Source organism: Lepisosteus platostomus, chromosome 6 (genome assembly GCF_059453375.1).
Source record: "Lepisosteus platostomus isolate fLepPlt1 chromosome 6, fLepPlt1.hap1, whole genome shotgun sequence".
NCBI lineage: Eukaryota > Metazoa > Chordata > Actinopteri > Semionotiformes > Lepisosteidae > Lepisosteus > Lepisosteus platostomus.
The window spans coordinates 30,220,382-30,241,361 of record NC_142616.1 but is presented as its reverse complement, the minus strand read 5'-3'; the positions used below and the strand labels follow the sequence as shown (position 1 = coordinate 30,241,361).

General features: G+C 38.1%; 1 long non-coding RNA gene across 2 annotated transcripts in view; it reads left to right on the top strand.

Moving 5' to 3' along the window:
* LOC148661478 (uncharacterized) overlaps window positions 1-18,645 on the top strand; it is a 43,765-nt gene extending 25,120 nt beyond the window's left edge. Inside the window, exons 3-5 of one of the 2 annotated variants that reach the window (XR_015939544.1) lie at window positions 12,638-12,747; window positions 13,665-13,813; window positions 16,249-18,645. This is a non-coding gene — a long non-coding RNA (uncharacterized LOC148661478). Of the gene's footprint in view, window positions 1-12,637; window positions 12,748-13,629; window positions 13,814-16,248 lie in introns of both variants that reach the window. The other variant, XR_015939543.1, reaches the window with a different exon arrangement.
* The last annotated feature ends 2,335 nt before the right edge of the window (window positions 18,646-20,980 follow it).

The following is a 20,980-nucleotide window of genomic DNA, read 5'->3' as shown; positions in this document are numbered from 1 at the left end:
GCAAAACCAAGAGAGTGAAGCAGGTGACATTCCAGTGACATTTGGAGAGACAGTGGCATTTTATAGGATGTATGAGCAGTGTCAAAGTTTTGTGTGTGACATATCTCACACTGACACGTGCACATGCACACACATCAGCAAGCATGCTCACACGCCTCTTTGTACTCCCCGCTTCAGCAGTTCACACTACACTTCTTACTCAGCTCCATGCAGAACTAAAGAATTATTATTTCTGTTTTTCTCACTAAGTCAAATAATCCCCTTCCTTTTTCTTTAAAAACACTAATTACAGTAGTTACCTGTGACCCAATGTTGCACAGGGTAACTAGCTATTCAATAGTAGTGTTGATAAATTACTTGAGACAAGATCTTGCACAAAGTAACTAGCCCATTCAATGATTTCATTCAAGAAACAGAGGAAAAGAATCAAACCCTGTTTGAAAATTACTGTTCCCAGTTAACATTTTCTGAAAGTGCTCCTTACCTTTTTCCTTTGATAGTCAAGTCATGATGGTTTTATTTGGTGAGGTGTTTTGGAGAATGACGCAGGAGAGCTATTTACTAGGTACAATGCCCCCTGATAACTATGTTATCAATGCAAAAGCTCAACATGCAAGCTTACTGACTGAAGTGTGATTGCTGGGTTTACACAAAGTTCAGAGCTGTCTTCCTTTTCTCCCTCTCATCTGCACTTGCTCAGAAAAGTCAGTCGTGACTCAAAGCGATTGCTTTTTCTTTCAGACGTGCCTGGACATTGAAATGCTAGAAGGCTTTGAAAGGAGATTTGGATCAATCTGGTCCACTTTTTTTCTTTTATCTGACACAAAGTAAAGCTGAAATACTGCAATTAGAACACGTTTAACCTCTGTACACTCTACAGTTATTTCCATTTAAAACACAGATAAAGACATCAAGCACATTGTACATTTTCTAATATGAATTCAGTAAGCCCTGCTGAAATCAGCTGCACTGTTTCATGTAGCACCTCACATAAGGAATCCACCAGGCATCTGACATTCCCTTGAAATGCCATCTAAGCTTTCGGCTGTTTTGAAAACTAGAAGCACTTTCTGGGACAAACCCTCACTGCGCTGTGTGGTGTGCTGCTTCTGTGAGACAACATAGATTGCACCCCAGCTCAGCGGTACTGCTATTCCTAAACAAAATACCTTTATCAGTTACCTCCCCAAATACACTGTTTTTAATATGTGCAGGACACCTGGGAGAAACTGGTGATGAGGAGAGGGGATCAGGTCATTACTTAAACACAGAGGAAAAGGATATTGCATTGAGACCAACTGCAAAATATTTTAGCTTCACTTGAATATTCCATTCAAAACGTATTGTGTGAATGCTGACATTGTATTTTTAGTACTAAAGAAATGATGTAAGAATCTGGTTAACATCATGAGGTACAGCTCTCATTGCTGAGTAATTTTAGCTTTTCTCTAAACATACACAAGCTTTCTTGATTTACATTCAGCCCATATTTCTTTATAATGTACTGACACGTTTGTTATACCAATGTGGATAATGCGGTATTCGAATGCAATCTTTAATATGCAACATAAAACCTTCAGAGAGACTGAACTGCTGTACTGCAATATCACTTGTAATTCTTCAGAACTAGAAGACATAACAGGTAGTTATGTATTCATGGTAATGCTATACCTTCTGCTGTGACAGATACTTTTCTGCCTATTATGTCTTTTAGAGCAATTGTCATAAATGTTTATGAATGTTGTTATTCTGTCATGTGTGTGTCGTATGTGTCAGAGTGTCAGCCTCTAAGAAGGTGTTATGCTGGCTATGCATTCAAATAAATAATGACCCCAATTGGTATTTTCATTGAACAAAAGCAGATGGTTTCCCAAAGAGTGCTATGCTAATGTTCATTCTTAGTAATTAAAGTGATCTTTTGAAAATAACCAAAGAGCCTATTTAAATGAAGATCTCATTCACATATACGTTTCATTTGTCATTGATATAGGAAAAGCTATTATGTTTTGAATGAGCACACTGTCGACAGAGAATAATCTCCATCAGCTCCAAGATCATCAGGAGCAGTTGCATGTTATAATACTATATTTCTGGATTACTTGGAGATGAGGAGTAATACGTTTTATTGATTATACAATTACCTTTTATTAATCAACATATTTATTTTCGATGGCCTTTACTTACTAAGGAGATTCAGCACTCATCATTTCTGACAGATTTCAGCCATTAAAATAGGCTGTGCTTGAAGCAATATTAAATACGGATTTACAACATTTTAAAATTAAATACAAATTGTCAGCGCTGAGTGTTTGGTGGCTGCGTTGTACTCCATCTCATTAAATGAATCGCACCTAAGTACCAACCTGACATTGACATTACTGAGAGATCCCTCTTTGACACGTTCCTCCAGGAGTACAATTCCCAAGCTGAAACTGAATTTATAATAGAGCTGTTGTAAACTGTCATAAGGTATTCTCTCTCTTCTCCATCTATCAGAGATCAGGGCAGCAGAGCGGGTCCGCCTGTAGAATTGTCATCATAAATTTTGCCTGTGTCAGGCTGTGGAGGGTTAAATGAGCAGTAAATAACAGAGCCTTATTCAGAGACTTGTGTGCCACTGCAGCAGCCTGGACCTCTCTGCCAGGGTGGGAGGGGGTCACGCTAGATTACTCAGGCAGCCTGGGGAAGCCACAGGCAGCGGCAGGGGCGCGGGCTCCTTCGCCAGTGATGAATGGGTAATTTAGGGAAGGAAGCGGTCCCATATGTTTTAAAGTGTAGGTCCCTAGCTTGCGAGAAGGTGGGGTCTAGACCTGAGATTTAAATTGATGACTGTCTTTATTTCCATCTCAAAAGCTCTTTGTCTCTTGCCCTTGTAATAACGGGCGATAACCCCCACATCCATATCTGCCAGGCTGATCTGTCGCATGCCCTGCCCCCTTGCTGGTCAGTCTTGGAGGCTCACCGCTGCTTAGAAAGCAAAGGGCCTGAGCCACAGACTGACAGGTTAGCTGTTATAACATTGCTACAATATTACTGTAGTGCAAGGCAGTTGTCCTCAAATTAGTTTCCCATGACAAATTGGCAGTATGAGAAAATGTATTGCATTCACGAGAAATATGAGCACCTTATAGAAGTAATAAAGATGATTTAATGTTAGATTATTATTACCGTAACCATATTTGCATTGTTTATTGTGATCCTTGTATTTACATGTATTAACATTGCTGTTTTTTAGTAAGGTCTTCACTCACTGAGGCCATGCAATAGTCCATTTTATTTTGAACATCACTGTGAGTTATGCACAGGTTACAGCTGGGTTATCTGTCAGGTTAGAAACATGCCAAGCTACTGTTAGGAGATCGACAGCACACACCATGAGGTCACGTTCATAGAAGTGCTCTGCCGCTGCCTGCGTACACATACCTCCACACTGACACATGCTGGCCATGGGACCAGCACACTGACACATCAAGACACCTCTAAGTCTCAATAGCTATTGCACTCCAGGAACCTCCTGTCACCCATTCCTTAACAGCTGGCTACAGACATATTGTGGACATGGCAGCAATAGCCTCACCTGTGGCCCAACTTTCATGGGGACAGCATCCAGCCAACCCGTTACTTCATTCGTAATTGTGGTGATGAATATCGCAAGACTCAAATTTGAACTCTACAAAGGTTAGAGTGAGCAGCTATACAGTATGTGTAATTACTTGTTTTTTACATATAAAATGATTTACTATAAATCCCAAAATAAAAATCCAAGTTAGCAGAAGATATTTAAAGATGGAAGGTAGATAAAGCTAATGTCACATATTTAGTCTTTTCATGCTTGCATTAATTACAAATTCTACAAAGATAGACGATAATGCTGATCCCTTGTTTGCAATGAAAAGCTATCACACATCTTCGTCATAACCATGTTCACATTCTCATTATTTTTACTTCCGTTACAAAGGAAGGAAGACGCTAAAATTGCTACCTGAATTATTAAATCTCCCTTAATTAGCACTTTCTTGCCTTATATTAATTGGAAATGTGAACACTAAAGGCGAAAATCATCTGTGAGAGTGCGCCTAGATAATCTGTTTGAAATGATTCTTCAAAAGGTCTGTGGTATTTGTGTATCATCATGCAGTCTAATAGGTATCTGTCAGTCAGCTGGAGGAAGAGCTCTACCTATGAAGAGCACAGAGTGGTCACCTTATTGTTAGAGCAGCACAGGAGCGCTGAGCAGCAGGCTCACCTCAGTGACCGAAGAGGGGAGTGGCCAATCTCCAGCAACACAGTCTGGGGGACACAGGTCTCACTGGAAGGAATGAGATTGTAGTGGCGGATCTTCAGGAGCACTGGCATTGATGGCATGGCCATAAGAAAGCTTACAAATGAAAGGGGTTGGCTGCTGGTCGCTAATTGACAGAAGGATATTCCAGACATTTGTTGAAAGAAACCAGGAAATGGCTTTGACAATACAGCTGGGTAGTTTGCTCCTCCCACAGTCCTTTGGGTAAAATAGTGCCCATTGTTCTCAATTTTAAATGTACTTCCCCTTAGTTTTCATGTGTATCCCCAGGACCATATATCACCACTGATTCTGAAAGATTTATCAGATTGAATTTGTCAGTTTTTTTTAGGTTTCAGAGTACTTGAATCAGGACCTCTAGCCTTCTTCTCTGTTTGAGACTAAACAGATTCTGTTCCTTCAGGGAGTCAGAGAAGAACATTTCTCTATGTCCAGAACTTAAGACAACAGCTTCAAACAAAATAATTCCTTTGGAGCCACTTGGCTCTTTTGGTTGATGACTGGCCACTACTCTCTGGACTGATTCTAGAGTAGCATTACCTTTTTTTGGAACATGGAAATCAAAATCATTTGGAATATTAAAAGTGAGGTCTTAGTGGTGCCTATTTTAACATAGTATCTCTTGACTTCGATTCTACACTTTTAACTAGATATCCTAGTATTCTGTTAGCCATTTCTCTGCTTCTCTACATTGTCTGCAAGATTAAAATGATATGTCAACACCTACTGTAAGTCTTCTTCATAATTGCCATCTTCAAACTCAGTGCTTCCTACAAGTAATAATAATAATAATTGCTTACACTTATATAGCGCTTTTTCTGGACACTCCACTTAAAGCACTTTACAGGTAATGGGGACTCCCCTCCACCACCACCAATGTGCAGCATCCACCTGGATGATGCGACGGCAGCCATAGTGCGCCAGAACGCTCACCACACATAAGCTATCAGTGGGGAGGAGAGCAGAGTACAAGTATATCATATTCTCTGGTTATATCCATCACTGCTATCGCTTGTTCAAAGAACTTGTTAGTGAAGCAAGACCACGTTTATCTCCTAGAATCCCATTGCCATGCAGGTGATCCTCTATTTTGATTTTCATAACATTTCATTTAATAGATGTAAGACTTATTGGTTTACATTTACTTGTTTTAGTTTTTTCACCCTTTTTATAAATGGTCACTACATTAGCAATTTGCCAGTATTAGTATTACCCCTGTCCTGAATGGCTGTTGGAAGAGTATTGTTTGCAGTCTATAAATCGCATTTCTTGGGTCTTCAAGTACAAGTTGTAGAATACCATAAGGCCCTGGAGGTGTGTTTGTCTTAAGTACTTCTAATGCTTCCAACATGTTTGCCCCTTCTGTGTTAATAGAGCACAGTGAAGAGAGGGGTATTCATAATCAACATTCCTGGGCTGGGTAGATCATCTTCAATAACATTGGAAGGCTATTATGTTTATTTTGATTGAAGGACTTCTATATTGTACAATACTTCATATTGTTGTTATTTTCTGAGATACAATCTCCCCTTGTTGAATTGGCAGATTTGTTTTGAACAAATCTTATGAACAATGGTGTTGTTCTTAAAATAGGAAATTACAGCATGATCTGAAAGTCTCTGAATTTAAAAAGCAAATTCTTTGAGGTTAGACAAAGTCATCGACCTCTTCAGCCCACAACAAATGCCGGACGAGGAATGGTGCAGGAAATACAAACAGAAGCAAAAGTAAATTTCAGCATTCTATAGACTTCCTAAATTGCAGCTCAATCATTGTCTTAGATCCAGCAGATAACCATTCATCAGACTCTGCTGATGATGAGGCATAATCCCTTAAAATGCTAGATAATTTCCCCTTTATTTTAAAGCACAAAATGCACAACAATAGCAATGTAGCACATTTTGTACCTAAAAAACTTTAAATCTAAACACCCTGCAAATGTATCTGAAGTGTTTTAAATTCTGAGAATTGTAATTTCCCACAGAATCCCAATATCTAAGAGTTTTTAGCCTTTGATAAAAAAATCATAAAGAATATTTAATCTGTTGCTTTTTTTTCTCTTAAAATTAGAATCTGAACGATATCTGATTCTACAAACAAAACTGGTTAAGTTCAGGAAAATTATTATTCTTTTTAATTGCTTTTGATCATGCATGTAATAAATTATTCATACAGTAGTTAAAAACAATATATAATCTAATGAAACGGGCTTAGATTTCAATATCTTTTGTTTTCAAAAGTCGCTGGAGGAAATGTGTCAGTATTTGTTAATGTAATTTTATCATGACTTTAATGATTAAGAAATTATTCTTGATGATCAATTTCCATCACTCATAAATTATGCCTTCTATACAAATGCACTACAGTTCTACATTATAAGGAGCTGTAATGTACTGTATATTATGAACATTTACATTTTATCAAAAAACTCCATTAGTGTTTTCTACTTTTATAACATTTTTGACTGTTTAAGCTATGTGAGAAGAAGCATCTAGTAATTTGTAATCCACATTTATCAAAATCTTCTAAACGTTGATCACAACAGCTCCAAGTAAACTGTACATGAGCAGCCAATATGAAGTGTTGTAGTTGCTAATTGATTACTTTTATGAATCACATCTAATTGACTCATTATCAGGTGCTTCTCCTCATTAACATCATTTGTTTTTCTGTACACATCCATAAGGCTGAAGGGGTACTGTTCGCATTGGAAAACCCAGATCGATCAGGATTAACTGTTAGCTTCAAACAAAGGAGACAAAATGGCAGTAGAAGACCATTTTGTTTCTGCATAAATAAGGGAAAAACTGAATGAAAGGAGTAGAACAATTATAAGATATTTGTACAACAGTGTACATATATAATTGTAAGTATTAAAAAGTCTGAAATCGATAATATATTTAATAGTTTGACAAGCAACATTTTTTTAAATGATTGATTTTTCTTTTTTGGAATGGTTCAATTATTTATGTATTGACTGGAGTTGTTATTTTAATACTGGCAAAGCATTGCCTGAGGGCTTGAGAGTGACTGACACTAGCTTATAGTTATTGACCAAAAGAGGTTATCATTACCATTGGAAGGGAAGGTACAGTATGTGAATATGATTCCATTCTTGGTTAGTAATTAGTATTTCAGATTTAAAATGTAAATAAAATTAGCAGAGGTAGTAAACAATTCCAAACTGTACCTGTGAGATGGAAAACTTGTCTTGAAGAGAGGGTGCCAATGTCGATAATTAGAGAAGGGAAGTCAGTGTTTAGTTTTGGTATAAGTGTTCTGGGTAGAATTTCCTTCAGAACAGTTGCTTAAATTAGTACTCTCCAGTGTTGACAGCCGAAGAACAATGCATTTGCAACAGAAAAGGTGTACAGGGTAAAAGGAGCAGTGTCAGAAAGCAAAAAAAGACAAACATACAGCAGAGGTGAGGTACTGAGAGATGGGAAGAGGAGCCTGAAAATCTCAAATCACAATGAAGCAAAGAACTGGAGACGCCCTCCAACATGCACACTATCTACAAGCATCTGCCTCACAAAGGCAGGCTCATATGGCACATGCTCAGTTTAATTTATAATAGTGCTGTAAAGTGGAGGTTACTGAATAGAAATTAATAATATCAATGTGTGCCAACTTATTTCTTAAATTAATTCTCTCCTGTTGTTAGTGATTGTGCCTTAGCTAATAGATTTCAGGTTTATGGCACTTAATGGTTTATAAATAGTGTGTAATAATTCACTGGAGACATTTTTTTCTCCTTTTTTATAGCCTTGGTTTGTGAGGGAAGATATAAATGGCAGCAATGCCCGAATGGGAACTAAATTTCATCTGTCATCATTGACCCGGCAGCCAAGAGACCAGTGTGTTTTTTCATCTGGGTTCATAACACTGGCAAGTACAATCAGGTGCACTTTTTTACCTTTGTGGGTAGCTTTGTGTATTTATCCCAATCACTGAAAAAACTTTATGAGCTGTTTAAAAGATATAAATACAGAGGGAAATTAATCTGTTATTGCATCACAAATGGATTTTCAAATGTTCATTTAAATCAATTTTAAAAAAAGTGAACCCTTATTATTTTTGTGTATTTGTATGTCACTGGACAGCTGCATTTATATCTGCTGATACTGGGTTAAACTTAGCATCGTGTTACAGATTTTGACAACTCCAGAAAGTCTTGACAAACCCAGAAGCAACAAGCTGTGATGAGTGATGTCCGCAGAGTAAAAGAACCTTAATCTCCTCAGTCAGGGGGAAAAAAGCAATGAATACTTACTGTGATTTATCTGACATTTAAAATATCAAAAGTGATAGAAAAATGTATGTCAGTCTGAGTCTGTTACCAAATAGTCAGACACATGCATGGAGGAAAAGACTTAATATCTTATATAACATTAAATAAGCAAAATAAAGCTTTCAATGTTTAACTGTTAAATTGTGTCAAACACAAGCTGTTTATACATATTTGTGGATAAGAAACAACTTATTGTTCATTCACAAATATGTATAAACTAAAGAATCAATGCCTGGTAAAGTACCAAAGCTTAATGTGGTACATTTTGTTTAGATGTGCATGCACTACCTTCTTTACTCTACAAGACACTTGCATACTTAAAATTCCAGAAGACTCGTAATTAAACAGATTTTTTTTCATAGACTGAATCATGTAGCATTCAACTGCATCATTCAGAATATTCTGGCGAGACTGTGGCAAACGTCTGGCAGTAATGATTCGCATTTTCATATGACCTCCAGAATCATTAAAGCCAAAGCCCACCCACACACCCTTAAAGACAATGCAGAATGTCATCAATGGGAGAATAATAACCTAATTACTTTGACTTTCCAAGTTCTCTGGATAAAATTAATAGGATGCAAGACTTTTGCTGACCAGATAGATTAATAAGACATTAAGAAAAAAAAGCCCCACTGGAGCAATGGACATCACTAAATTGTCTGTTTTGATTTCAGATTTATTTCCTCTCTTCTTTCTCTGGCTCTCTCTATTCTTCCCACTGATGGCTCTGTAATTACAGAAAAGGAGGAGGCAGGGAAATTTAATTACACTTGCTTTTATCACAACTCCCACTGCTGCCAACCTCTGTCTATAAATGCAGAAATAGTTGCTCTTTTTGGAATAGCAGCAGATTATGTTCTATAGTGTGGCTGCTGATGGGTGGAGGTCTGAACAAAGATTGGTAAATCAGTGGAAGTATAACCTCTAAAACTCTGACTTACACCTTACAGACTGAACACAAAGAGATATGAGGGCATTTCATCCCTCTGCCTGTTAAATTATTTCAACAACCTGCTTTTCAGAAATCTGTCTTTGCAAGTTTGTATCACACCCCCTAAAATAAAATAAAAACAAGCTTCTCCTGTGGGAATTCTTCACCAGATTAGTTCTAAAATTTTAAACTTAAAAAAGATCTAGATAAAAGCCTATCTAACATATTTTTTACGTCAGAGAAAGACGAAACAGAAAAAGACAGAGCCTGTGGTTTCTGATAGTAGACAGCCTGGAAAGTAGGGAGCTGATGTATTATACTGAAATAGAAAAATAAGGCATTGATTTTAAAACCACTAATTAAATATCTGTTAGGGTTATGTATCTTTGTCACTACAGTGGAACTTAGTGGTGCATTCTGCCAGGACAGGAGTGGCATTGAATTAGGTTCACAAGCACAAAGGACAGAGCACTGGATACTATAATGTGATTGTGGGCACAGCTTTGATCTCAGGTAAAATACAACTTATTTATTTCAATATCTGACTCAGTAAACTATCCTGTTGCCTACACAGCAGAAAGCTCCACTCACAGCATAGAAACACTGCTCTTACTGCTCATGCTGTTATATTTAGTTACTGTGAATTCCACCTGCAGCAAAAAAGATGTCTTAAGTTCTGATGTTTATGCCTATCTTGATATATGTCAACAGGAGCTACTATAAGAATACTACAGAACACTTCACATTTATGAAGGTACTGTTTTATACCCTGCTCACTGTGATTGGTTAGCAATGACTTGCCTCCAATATGAGTTTCACTAATGACATGCTTTTCAGCATGCTGGTTGTGAGAACGTGTACAGTCATTGTCTGTGCAATCTTCTTGATATTAGTGGGACAACAAGCTGTACAGTAATACACTTTCCAGTGCTTAGGCATTGGAAAGAGTCTTTAAACCTGGGTCCACACGTGTATGGAGGTTTATCAACTCCTGATAGAGATGGTCAATGAAAGACTTTGATTGATAATGCCTCTCTGCTCCTACCATGTAAATGTTTCCCCCAAATAACCCTATCTTTCTGGTCACTATAAAGAGCGCACTTGACCTGCCTATTGATTGAGGTAACACTGCCAAATATATGTTGCTTAAAAGGTCAAAACAGGCTTGTAAACATTTTTTAAGCTAGAAAAAAATATTATTTATGTTTGCTTTTTCTCACTATGTATGACGTCATGTGTGAAAGAAATTCTGTAATAAAAATGTGGACTACTGTACGTACACTATATCAAAGAAATTCCCCAGCCTTTCTCTTTCCACTGCATATGTCCAATTAAATTTTTAGGTAATATTCATATGATACATGTTGATATTTTAATGACCTGCAACTAAAGAGTGCCCTATTACGCTAAACTACAACATCAACATTTTGGCCTGTACACACTCACTTTTATAGGAGTAGATCCAATAATTTTTTCAAACAATTTATTACGTAGAATTGTTTGTTTGCCTCAGCAATGTGGCAGTTACTGTCATTCACTTTTCACCATGCCACAATGTTTCATCAACTCTTGAGAACTGCTCATGGTAGACATCTGCTTGTTTTGACACTTTTGTCTATTTGGCCTTCTTTGTCTCTGATTCCAGTCTTTCTTTTAATTAATTGTGGTGAGGATCTGCTATGAGAAAAGAAACAAAACAGTATGAATGTGTAATTTTCACACCAAGACACTTTCTCATACAGAGAAAAGAGATCAAGTCCTTAAATAAAAGAGAGATAAAAAATCATGAGAGTGGAAGAGTGAAAAGAGAAATGGAAGTCACCACAAGGGACCAGTCCTTTTGGCAGCAATAATTTAGAAGCGAACCTTTATTTTACAAGGATCCATATTCATCTGTATACTAATCTCTGACTTTTGATGCATTAATCCTCTTTTCACTTCAACAAAACTGCAAAAAGTTGTCAGTAAACCAGAAAAGCAATTATGAATGTCCTGAGGGTAATACCCAAATCAAAAACCCAAGCTGGGAAACATCCTGATCTCCCTAACTGAAACTGCCCCACCTCTCCCAGGAGACTGCCGTCCCATTACCCAGTCCTGTTGGATAGCGATCTGGCAGGGTTACTCGTCCGCTGGACGAATTATTATCCCACCTCATATCTTCTTAATGTTCAGCAGCAACAGACAGGAGATGACAGCCCTTTTGAAGAGACCAATAGAACTGTCTCATACAGTTAGTCACTATGGAATCACTGATGCGTGGGCATCTGGCATGTTTATTATTCCTGTTCTACATTCAATTATTTGATTCTCATAAATTACACATTGTCAAAAATTAACAATGCATGTAGAAACGGATAATAATATTTAAGAACGGGTCCACGTGTATAATCTTTGATTGCTGCTTCATGAATTAAAATCACTGTAAAACTGTTATTATAGGTAATACACAATTGTCATGCATTGTTGTTTTTCTTATTGTGCAAGATGATGTAGGCTCTTGGTGAAATGTGTTAGACACATCACTGAAAAGAAAATGGATCTGAACTGCATCCCATACCTGAGGTTCTCTGTGTAGACGTAGGTCATGTCAGGATGCAGAAAATTCCACTTTTATTGAAGACTCATAAAAGAAATATGTCAAAAAGTGCAACCTCTTTATTCATCCATAACCATCAATACTATATCAATAGTTCACACTAAGGACTCTTTCCATTTTATAACACTTTAGGAAAACATTTGTCTAGAAATTCAATTTCAGGTTCTTGGTATAGAGGTATGACGAAATGGGAATCCAGTTGATTGATAACGTGCCAACATGATAGTCAGGCTATGCAGTTCACTGATAGGGCATTCAGACACAGCAGCATCAGCCCTATAAGGAACAGCAAATGTCGGTAGGCTGTGAAAGACAGGGTTCCATGTCAGCAACTCTTTTTCTTAAATGAGTTTCTTCATCTCAAACATGAATAAAACAGACATCAAGCTCTATAATAAGACACACATCTTCACCTTGTTTCAATACTTTCAGTAGTTTGATCAGGCCCTAATAAATGTTACACAATGGTGAAGTTTATTAGGATAAGTATTGAATTTTTATATTCCGTAGCTCACACGGCTGAAGAAATAACAACCTGACAAGAAACACAAGATGCTCGAGCAGCAAGCTATATATGTATAGGAGACCGGAAGAGGTTCTACGGTGATCATTCACTTGGGGTAGGTGTATCATCCCTGTTCACTCCCCCTTTCTCCAACAGAGAACTGGGAAGCCACCCCAAACTAGAATAAATAGTTTAGGTTCAAAGAATTTGCTGTCAATGATCATACCCATGTTGTCAGACGCATTTGAAGTTGACCATCCAGGTCAGATTGGGAGTGCTGCAGACAATTAGATTTAATCTCACAAGCTCTGCTGAAAATACCTGTTCTGCCTGCACTCCCCTCATTTTCAGGAACACCTGCAGTTAATGAAGGGACAATCTGTCTAAATGGTGTGGTATGCATAGTAGTTACACTAGGCAGTAGATAGTAGTTACAGTATGCAGTAGAATTATAATCTAAAAGAGCATAATAATTGTTCTGTTGCCTTGAATAGAAATTAACCTGGTGCATTTTATCTCCTGTGGGTCAGTTCTCTTAAGAAGTGGTGCCTCTTTGTCCACAATCCTACAAAGGAGGCATTTGGATTTAAACCCCAGCTAAAGCCATTTGTCAATCCACTGACAGGTCAAGGAATATCCACCAATGAGGAGCCTGCTGGTTGAGAAAGAACAAGACACTAAAGATATCACAAATTCCAATTGCCACCCATGATATCACAAATTAAATAGCTCTGCACAGCAATTCAGAATGGTCACAGGCTCTGAATTGCACCCTCTCTAAATCCCTTACCTGCTGCTGAAATGTCTTGCCCCCAATTGTAATTTCATTAGTTACAATGTAAATAATTACATTTTGGACTTTTATCAACAGTGCAGTATATTATGGAATGTTCAGCAAGCCAGCTACAAGTACAGATGAGCAGCCTTTGTATGTTTCTCCCCATGAATTGTGGATGCCGAACTATTTGGTGGTTTTGTGCACATTCCATACAAACAGATTGCACTGCTCTTTTCCTTTTCCTGTGCTGAAAGGACATCCTTGAAAACAGACCCATCTGAAGAAGATTGGATTCCTGTGACCAGACCGTGATATTCCCACTCTTCCCGAGGATTCCCACGGTTTGCTCTGGAAAGAGCAAGTATCGAGTGCAGGAAAAGATGCACAAGGCGGTGCTCGGGAGGTGAGATATTTATGCATAGGAAGAGAGGAAGTGAGCGAGATGAGAAATAAACCTCCTCCCAAATATTCTGTTCTAAAACTGCATCATGTGCATAGTGTACATTGCTGTATTGTGGGAAAGTCTCGTCCACAGAGCAGCATTTCAGCTGGAGCCAATTGAAGACTATGTCAACAGCCACAGGTCTGTCTAGGGTACAGGAACTCTGGTGAAGCAGCAAGTCTGACTGTAACAGGCTCATTCGGTGTGAACCAGTTATAGGTAACATAACTAAGACTGGACTGGGTCACACATTCAAGGGCTGAGCGATACCTAAGAATAGATTGAATTCAGGCAAGAACAAACTGCTCATGTGACATTGGTGTTGTGACACCAGATTGCTTTGACTGATGCCTGGCAGTCACTGAGTCACTGAGTTTGCTCTTTACAGGCTTTAAGGTCCAGCCAGTTACTGCTTTACCAGGCATGCTGGGTCTTTAGGCAATATTGAAATGAACCTGCCTGTAGTGCTGGTGATTCTGTTTTGATCTCTACCCCAGACTGACTTCCTTTATCATTGAAGAAAATGAGATAAACCACATGCTGAATAAAAATTTGTATCACAGACATGAATAAAATTGCTAAGTGCAGAGGTTTCCACAACACATCTACAATACAGTACACTATATACTGTATGCAACAGGACAGCTGAATGCATAACACTCTTCCAAGTTTATCAGGTTTGTCAGGTTTTTTACACTTTCATCCATTGTTTTACTCTGTTGTACTAGAACAGAGTTGTAGGAGATGAATTTTGTTTCTTTCTATTATAATGAAAAGAGAGGTAAATCATCACAGTCAGACAGCACGTTCATAGTCTTTTATTATTGACTAAATACCATTTATGACATTTATTCCAATTATAAAGTGGCCACTGTCTATGATTTCATCACTGTTCAAGACCATTCTTCTCAATCCAAGGTGGAGCAAAGGGATTAAGGAACCTATCTTGACTTTCCATTAAGTTGATGGGATATTAATTAAACAATTATCTCTGTGTGCGGTGGCAGCTCGTCATTTTGATTTTGCATTATGAAATATTTATGAGCTGTGATTGGAGCATTTGTAATTCTGTAATCTCATTTTCACCCTCGCCAGCTGGTGAACTTCCCCAACACTGCCTTACTTCTGCAGGCTTATTGTTTCCCAAATTAGGTGAAAAGACCTTTATTGTACAATGCTCCTATTTTCTGTCTCTACTAATTAATATAAGGCAATCATGAGTGAAATAATTACAGACTGCAGCATAGAGAAGAACAGATGTATGATAAAATCCTTCCTAAAACTGCTAAACTTATTATACTATATCATGTTGAAGAAAATAGGAATGATAACCTGTACAAATACTGTCATTGTCAAACAACTTTGTCTTACTACATTGGGACTTGTAGTGATGATTAGTTGTTCCCAGCTGATCTTCCAGTGAGAGCACTAAGTTCAGTGACTTCTCACTTTGCAAATATAGTAGTGTTTTAAAGTCCTTTTTGGATTGTGTGACCAGACACTGACTGTTGTCAGGAGAGGACTTGATGATCCAGGGACAACCTCAGACAGAGAACTTTGCAGAGAGGACTGGGAAAAACAAAAAACAGAACTTTAAAGTGTAAGTCTCCCAAACTAAGAATATCCTCTCAGACTATACAGTGTATAATATCAAAGTCTCTGTCTTCTAAGAAGGCACCATGTCAGGAGTTTCAAATTCCAGTTAGTTTTATTTTCTCTCAATATTTAAGATCTTGCTTATCAGATTAAACATTTCCACAGTTTGATATGTGACCTCCTCTCGTTTATAAATTTGGTTGCAGGCAGTACTTTGGCATCCTTCGTAAAACAACTGGATGAAATCTTAGTATTTGACAAGAACCTCAGATCATGTCTTTTTGATGTACAATTCTTTACTTTTATCTACTAAATGAGATGGATAGTCCGAATGATGCCACTGGTTTTCACTACTTGTACATTTCTATACTCTGCCAAAGCGAAAATTACCATAATATCCAGCTTTCTTTGCCAATGAAATAGACCATGAGGAGGCCACATTCATGTACAATCCAGTCCTCAGTTAATTTGGCTTTGGATTGTGTTACCTTTCAGTCTTGCTGAAACCATTGACTATTTAAATCAATTGACTACCTCGGATATTAAAGGGTTCCAGTAAACTCAAATGCAGTATAAAATCACTCATCTGAAACTATTCTTCAATGTTTGATGATTGAGTGCTGAAGCAATGACATGGAGGGAGAATGTTAGCTCCTACACTGTGATAGCATTGCAAGCATTTTTAACTCTTTTTTTAGTTTGTTATAGTGACAATTTATTTTGCAAAAATAAGGGGGGATATCACATTGAATACACTTATATTGAATACATCCACTTTCTAAATGCTTTATCCGGTACAGGGTTATAAGTATTGCCTATTCTGGAAAGCAACGAGCACAAGGCAGGATACACCCTGGACAGGAGTCCAGTCCATCATGCACAATCACATCAGGGCCAATTTTCCCAGATGCCGTTGAACCTCACTGTATGCCTTTGGACTGTGGGGGGAAGCTGGAGCACCTGGAGGAATCCCATGTAAACATAGGGAAAACAGGCAAACTGCATGCAGATAGCACCCCAGGAGCTCAGCCACCATATCTGCCAGCCGCATATAGAATTGTGAATATGCATTACATTTCTGGAAGCTTTATTTGCATTGCACCACTTCTTCCTTCCATGAAAGAAGTACCCTCACCCTTCTATGGGGATACGAAAAACTGTCATTTCTACAGAAGTACACAAGGGTGGAGCACATGGAAAATGAGGACCCGTGAACTCTGCATACAAATTCTGCAGCACTCTCAACTACTGAACAAAATGCGTTTTGTTAATGAGAAATACATTTCCTCCCATGATGAATGGGATGCTCATAACTTTAGACAAACTATTCACATAGCTGTGTTGTAAAAACTGTGCGTCATGGGGCAATGAAATTTGTTACATATAAATGAGACTATGAAGAATATGGTGTATCTATCAATTCAGCTTTCAATGGCTATTGATAGCAGTTCTTCATTTGGGAGATCTGAAATGTCTGTGAGAATGCAATATATGGATTACAATAATCAGAGAGTATTATTTCAGCTCTGTGTGATCACTGTGTTCAGTAACAATCTGTCCGGTGTTTACTGTCCCTCTACCATTAAACTGTTCCCCATTGTTAACTTGAATTTGTTCCGAGTGCCATTGCTCAACTATGCACAGTTGCCATGATCCTGATGATTAAGCTTATCCATCCCCTCTCAACTCCGAATGGAAGTCAAGATCAATGTCCTTCTGTACCTTTAAATTTCTTCAGTTATCTTGGAAAGTTTACACAGTACAGGTTGGCTTAGGGTCTTGAATTAAAGAGAACCCCTTGGACATTCTGTGTGAACTTTTAGATTATTTGTATATCTTTCTCAGTACACACATTAGAAAAATCCAGAATTAAAACAGGACAAAATAAGAGATACATTTTATTGTCTTTCTTTAAAAGTCAATTTCTCAAGTTGTGGCACACTTAGTACCTAGTACGTATATTTCTTTTTCTAGCTCTTCTCTAAAACTTCTGCTACCATGGATAAAAATTTGAACCAGATTGAACAAAAATAACAAATGTATATGATTTCTGGAATTAGTTTTTTTCTAGGTAAAGGGCAATAATGTGTATCTATTCTGGCAAACTTTTCCTTTTGCAATTGCGTTTTGCTGGAGAACAGATAAATTAGCGATGGACTTTTGTGCTTCTCTAAACTGAAACACGAGATGAATTTTCCAATGAAAAAATATTCATTTGCTTTATGCTGATATATCTAATTATGAAACACACTTCTGAAAAGCTTAGGTTGCCTTGTTTTATGAGATATACTGTGTATTCCGTGGTGTTGCGTTTTGATTTTGGTGGTAAAAATATATATTAATTATCCATTGTGCCATTTCTGTCTAAGGCGCTGTTGTGAGCATTACACTGTTAATTTGTTTATTATAAAATAGTTTCACTCCTGTGAAAACAAACTTAATTGTTGTCTTTAGAGGATATTGGAGATCACTTGCATTTGCAAAAGTTTGATAAACCTTTTAAAAAATGTTGATTTTAGTAATGAAAAGTGTCAAGTCGAAAACAAATACACACATTTAGGCAATGTACTTTCCTAGGGGCCTGTAACATCCTGTAAACAACCTGTAAATTGCTTCTGTAGTTATGTGGAGACCAAATAGTTAACAAAAAAGCAATATAATGTCCTCTGTTTTATGTATAAAATGCCAAATCATTCAAAATAACAGCAAAGTGCTGCTGTTCAGATTTTGCCAGCCCTCTGTGCTGGGATATACAGTATAAGAGCTGCCAGGGTGATGGCACAGCGGGCATCATCTCTGAAGCTCTGAGGTGTGAGGGCTGTTGTGTCAGGGGGCTGGCAGGTGAGGGTGGTTATTACTGGAATCAGGTGGCTTTCCTTACAGAAATTATCACCTTCCTTTGCAGCATGTGAACAAGTCTTCTCACTGACAAGGAGATCAGTTTTGCCTGAGGCATGTCTCTCTTCAGGCCATGTCCAGAATACCTAACAATATTCCCAACCTTTCCTGCTGTGGAAGGTTACAATTTTTTAAATGCTGAAGCTTATAAACAATACCGCTTCAACACATGTTAACTGTCATCAAAACTGGGTTTTGAGACTACATCACACTATTAAAAATGTCTATTAGACTTCTTGCAAAGTAGAATGGAATTACAAGGCATGTTTTTCTTATTTTAATTCTGTTTTAGTACTGGCTGTTGCTGAAAATAAAGACATATGATTGTATTTCTGTTTTGTCCAAAGCTGTACTTTTTGTGTTTTTTTTTTCCTGGGAAGCTGACCTCATTCATCTAAGCTGTGATCCAAGAAATGGATTGGATTTAAACAGAAGGATGTTGCTATGAAAACATTTTTGGAATATTTTTTTATATTGTAAAATCCAATTTAACAAGCTTGTAAAAGACAAAGAGCACAGGAGAGTGCTTTGCGAGCTATTACAATCTGTCACTCCTGCCTATATTGACAGCGGCAGTTTTTCCCATCCCAGAGAGCTGGAATGGACAGCAGGGTCTTCATGAAGAGCAAGCAGGGACAGAGCTTTCTGTGCTCTGATTCAGTGCTGGTGATTATTCTCTGATCCCCTCCCTCATCCACTGCCCTCTCCCGCTATGAGGAGATATCGGTGTGATTTAATAGCGTGAATCACAGCCACGCATGCCCTGGCAGTCAGAGCATGCCTGCACCTGCATCTCTACAGAATTTTCCATGCAGACTGCGTGAGCTGTACACAGCTTCCTTTTCTTTCAATAAAATTAACATGCACGCTGTCCTTATTATGTATAAACTGTTGGGAAACTACAACTCTTTTGAGTGTTTAATGTAAAATATTTATTCAATTTATCTGGCATTTCCTTTTCTCTAGCTATTTTTACAATTAATCTACTCAGCATAGGTGTGATTACTGAAGTGTGGACTCAGTAATTGAACTGTGTTTACTGACTGAATTCAATAATAAGGTGTGTGAGTTCCTAGATAATTGCATTGGAGTCTTATGAATACTTTTATTTCTTGCACAAAAGTTACAGTTCATTTTGAAACATCACACGCACAACTTCAGAAGTGTTTGTAGCAACGTATCGAGGAAGAGACATCTAAAGCTTTTAATAAATAATTAATTAATTGCAAATTAATTCTGCTAAGTGACTGTTACCTGGGATTAACTGTCACTTTGTCCTCTACAGCTCCTTTCCCACGAACACTGCTGTTGATGTTCCTTTCTTCTTGTGTGGGAGTAGAGCCCGTTTGAGAGTTTCCACAGTATGTTGCTCCTTCATTTGCTGACTGACCTGATATTTATAAAGTGATATTAGAGTTTGAGGAAAGATGTTAATGGTCCTGGAAAAATATTTACTCTAAAATACTTTATGCTTAAACTTTGGCATGTTGCTGTCAAGACCTATTAAAGAATCTTCATTTGAAGATGCTTTGCAGCGCTTCACGCCTGAGAGGCAGAGTGCTGTTGCTGCCATAAACAGACACTTCTGCTGTCGGTATATGAAGCAACTAAATTAGCGAGATTTCTGAGATTCGTCCATTAACTGAAAACTGAAATTGCAAGCATTTTCTGATGGCGCTGTTTCCTTCTATCTTCCATCATTTTCACAAAATAGTTTTTTCTATGTTGTGCTTCTCTGGTGCTTTATGAGCCATCCCAAGAATAACAGGCTTCCTGGTATTGGATGAGTGGAGTTTTGGTGCTGTGCAGTCATTGATCACTGAGAGGAAAAGCAAGGTAGAGTAAGACACCCACAGCCTCATTCCTAGCTGAGCCACTCGGAGTACTGTGGCACTGAAAGGAACATCCTTAGAGGGGCTGAGGAGGCTGGACACCTACGATGACAGAGTCCCTCAGCAACAGGCAGCCCCAGCAAGCAGTCAGGCCCCGGGTGCGGTGGGACCAGGTGTAACGAAAGGATCCAGGAATACCGCCATAATACATCTGCTATGGGAATTGGCAGCATTCACCGTTAGACTACATTGCCTCTGGGTTACAAGGCACAGCATTCTCCGTAGAATGTTTGCTAAATGATGCATGGCTGAGAGGCAGGCTCAGGGCAATTTGTACCTATTAGCGGGGTGGCACATACAAGTGAGAAAGATGATGAAGGAATGGCTGAATGTGCTATACTGGCCATTTTATTTTGGAATTCCAAACTGAAGGCTATTCTTCAAAAACGTAACTATCCTAATGTTGCGACTGCAAACATTTCTCAGCTGCACAAGGCTATATGCAGTATGAGGCGGTATCTTATAAATATATACAAGAGGCCACAGGGAAGGACATTTGATGGATGACATTATTGTGGGTGCTGCCTTCCTGATAAATGATAAATGGAAGCTGAAGGTCTGAAATGGGACGCTGGAAGATGTATAAAGACAGAGTTGAGAAAAGAATTTAAGTCCACAAGAAGGAAAGAGACTAAAATAAAAGCAAGAGAGTTATGTATTTCTGTTGGAGGGGAAAGAGAAAGTGAGAGAGCGAGAGAGAGAGGTAGAAGGAAAGAAATGCACATAGACTGCAGAGAGCTGT